The following is a 3,686-nucleotide window of genomic DNA, read 5'->3' as shown; positions in this document are numbered from 1 at the left end:
CCCAGCGACAAATGGCGGTGGGGACGGGGCGAGGGTGACCCCGCCCCCTCCGCATCGGCCACGCCCGTGCGCGGCTGAACCACGCCCCCAAACAGACAAACCACGCCCTCATCAGTATCAGACCACGCCTCTGTTCGTTAAGCCCCGCCCCTCACTCTCAGGCCCCGCCCCGCGGCGCCATGGCGGCGCTCCCTCAGCGGCGCCGCTCTGTCCCCGCACCCGCGGAAAGGCCTTTGCTGCTTTTATTTCGGCTTCTGCCGTTATTTCCGTCTCTGCCTTTATTTCAGCTTCTGTTACTCGTCCGGGCCCGCTGTGCGGTGTTCGCTGTGCCACAAAGCTGCGGGAGCGGTGGCTGATCCCCTTCCGTGAAGTCGCAGCAAGTTTGGGTTGGGAGGGGCCCCAAATCCCACCCAGTGCCACCCCCCTGCCATGGCAGGGACACCTCCCACTGTGCCAGGCTGCTCCAGCCCCAGTGTCCAACCTGGCCTTGGGCACTGCCAGGGATCCAGGGGCAGCCGCGGTTCCTGCGGTGCCACGGGAAGGGCCCTGTAGATATCCTGGTCCATGGGCAGCAGGATCAGAGTCAGCAGTGCCCTGGAGCCAGGAGGGACAGCCCTGGCCTGGGGACACCAGGGCCACCATCGCTGCCCAGAGGGAAGGGATTGTCCCACTCTGCACTGGGCTGGGGCAGCCTCACCTCCAGCGCTGGGGACAGTTCTGGCTGTCTCAGTAAAAGATCAGCAGCTGTTGGAAAGTGTCCAGAGGAGGGACACGAGGATGGGGAAGGTCTGGAGGGGCCCCCCGAGGTCCCTGGCTCAGCTCAGCCTGGAGCAGCCTGAGGTCAGAGCTCCCCGGGGCTGCAGCTCCTCCCGAGGGGCAGCGCAGGGACAGCTCCGATCTCTGCTCTGGGACAGGGACAGCAGCCAGGGAACGCCTGGGGCTGGGCCAGGGCACCTCAGGCTGGAGAGCAGGGAAAGGCTCTTCTTCCCCAGAGGCTGCTGGCACTGCCCAGGCTCCCCAGGGAATGGGCACGGCCCCGAGGCTGCCAGAGCTCCAGGAGCCTTTGGACAGCGCTGCCAGGGGTGCCCAGGCTGGGCTTGGTGGGGGTCTGGGTAGGGCTGGGCTGGCACTGGGGGGTCCCTGGGGGTCACTTCAGCTCAGGACATTCTGGGATTCTGTGATTCACTGTCCACCCTGTGCCAGCCCCTGCCCACCCTGCCAGGGAACAATTCCCAATTCCCAATCTCCCATCCAGCCCTGCCCTCTGGCACTGGGAGCCATTCCCTGGCTCCTGTCCCTGCAGGCCTTGTCCCCAGTCCCTCTGCAGCTCTCCTGGAGCCCCTCCAGGGCTCTGAGCCCCCAGACCATTCCATGGTGTGTCCACAGCCCAGGGTGTGCTGTCCCTGGCTGTTCCCTGCCCTGAGGAGCAGCTCAGGCCCTGGCAGTGCCCTGGGCAGGGCAGGAGCTGTTTGAGGAAACTGCTGAAATGCTGAATTTCCTGTGCACTGCAGCCTCTGCCCTCTTGTTTCTCAGTTGCAGAACAAAGTTACAGAAAAGGAACCTGGAGAGTTCGCTGCGATTTCCCTGGTACCCTGAATCCAGCCTGATTTAAATCCAGAGAATTGTGGAATTGCTTTGGTCGGGATGGACCTGAAAGCTCCTCTGGAGCCTCCCAGCAGCCCAGGCTGCTCTCTTTGCTCTCAGTTTTCTTTCTGGAGGGCAATGGCAGAAGCATTTCCTTCTGTGGTTTAGGCTATGATGTCTGGGTTTGGAGCAGAAATCAGATTTCTGCTGAGAACGTCGTCTTGCACAGCCTGCAACATCCTGTTGTCTACTGTTCCTGTACCACAGGGGCCTTCTGTGTGTGTTGTTGTCACTGGGGGTTTCAGCTTGCAGAATAATTGCCACAGTCGTTGGTAAAAACTACTGTGCCCTTTGCAAAGAAATGGAGAATAAAAAATACGTATTTATATTTTTGCTGTCTTGATTTTTTTCCTGTGTGGGCTCTTCTGAAACTTCAGTGCATCCAAAACTAGGAGAGACTGCTCCTTCCCTCTATTTTTTAAAATTTGTGTACTATTTTTTTTTTATGTTCACGTTTTGCAGTCTTGGCTCAGAAAGAATTTTAAAATGTGCAAGATTTTGAGAAGTATTTCTCTACATTTTCCCAATTAAAAAAAAAACTGGGATGTGTCTTTCTTTGGCCTGAAGGTGATGCTGTTTCTCTAGGAAAAAGTACTGGAAAAGCCACTGGGAAGTCTGGTGGGAAATACCTGTGTTAAAATTCAATATACACCGATTTATGCTCTTTGTCTTGGCAAGTTTTCATCAACCCTTTGGAAGATTGGGTTCTGTCTGAGCACCACCTCAGTTTATTAAACCCTCCAGTATGTCATGGATCAGCACACTCAAGATAAAAGCCAGTCATTAATTTTTTAAAATTGTAATTATTTTTATTATTAATGCACGTCCTTCCCGTGTGCTGCTGGCCCTGTGCTCAGCCGTGCTGCCAGGTTCGTGGTGGGACAGCTGAATAAAGTAGGGATTTATTAAAAGGCCTCCATGTGGGGGAGAGGTTTTACAGCGACTCCTGTGAGCCAGAGAGAAGTCTGATCAGAGGATCCATGTTCACCCCTGAAAGAATTTCCTACCAAGGTCACTGACACAGAAACCAAGAGAGAAAGAAGGGAAAATAAGAGAAACCTGAACTGCCTGTTCCAATGAGCACTTGGTTTGTCTTTCCTGACCAATGAGTAAAGTGTAAACTTCTGAGTTTTGTAAGAATGTATAAAAAGCATGCATGCATTAATAAAAACAGTTTGAAGCCCTCTGAAAATGGAGTGTGGTGCTTTGTATTGTCTCAACTGCGACATCCACGGATCCACCTTGGGCAGCACCAGAGCCCAGCCAGGGCTGCACCCAAGAGGAACCAAAATGGTCCCAAAATGAACCCAAGAGGAACCAAAATGGTCCCAAAATGCACGAGCGCTCCCGGGGGCTCTCACTGGGATCAGCTCTGCTCCATTTGCACCTTGCAGTTCATTGTCCCATTCCAGCTTTAGCCCAGGCACTCCCATCCTGCTTGTTTTTCTCTCTCCAGCCCACGCTGTTTGTGCTCCTGGGCCTGAGCTTTGGATCATTTGTCCTTGGTGCCCAGCTGGAGCAGGAATTGTTTTGTCTCCCTGCTCTGTAAACAGAGCTCACCATCCCATAATATGAAGCTCAGACCCACACACTAAAGCAGCACAGAATGTGGAAAATAGAAAAGCCAAACCTGAGGCATGATTTCCCCCCTTTAGAGGCTTGACCAAGCCTTTACCTTCTTGAGTCTCTATTCTAACGATCTACTAATAATGGGTATTTAATAACAGACAAGTACCTAACAATAGTAAACAGCTAACAATAACAAACATCTAAAACAGTAAACATCTAACAACGTATAAATATCTAGTAGTAAATAGATATCTAACACTAGATAATTACCTAGGAACAGTAAATACCTAACTCTAGATAAATATCTAACCACAGAAAATAGCTAACAACAGTAAGCAGCCTGGGACAGTGGAAGGTGTCCCTGCCCATGGCAGGGGTGGAATTAAATCATTAAATGATCATTGAGTTCCCTCCAAGCCACACCATTCTGCATTTCTATGATTCCATGACTCTTTAACCCAAATTCTGTGTGA

The 3,686-nt window shown here is 52.5% G+C and overlaps 1 long non-coding RNA gene across 1 annotated transcript; it reads left to right on the top strand.

Moving 5' to 3' along the window:
* The first annotated feature begins 168 nt into the window (after positions 1–168).
* LOC128784011 (uncharacterized) lies at positions 169–1,972 on the top strand. The gene is made up of 2 exons (XR_008429330.1): positions 169–380; positions 1,534–1,972. It is a non-coding gene; the product is annotated as an uncharacterized LOC128784011 (long non-coding RNA).
* Positions 1,973–3,686: the final 1,714 nt, after the last annotated feature.

The sequence above is a fragment of the Vidua chalybeata genome, chromosome 2, assembly GCF_026979565.1.
Source record: "Vidua chalybeata isolate OUT-0048 chromosome 2, bVidCha1 merged haplotype, whole genome shotgun sequence".
In the NCBI taxonomy this organism is placed as follows: Eukaryota; Metazoa; Chordata; class Aves; order Passeriformes; family Viduidae; genus Vidua; species Vidua chalybeata.
This window is presented reverse-complemented; position numbering and strand designations above follow the sequence as displayed.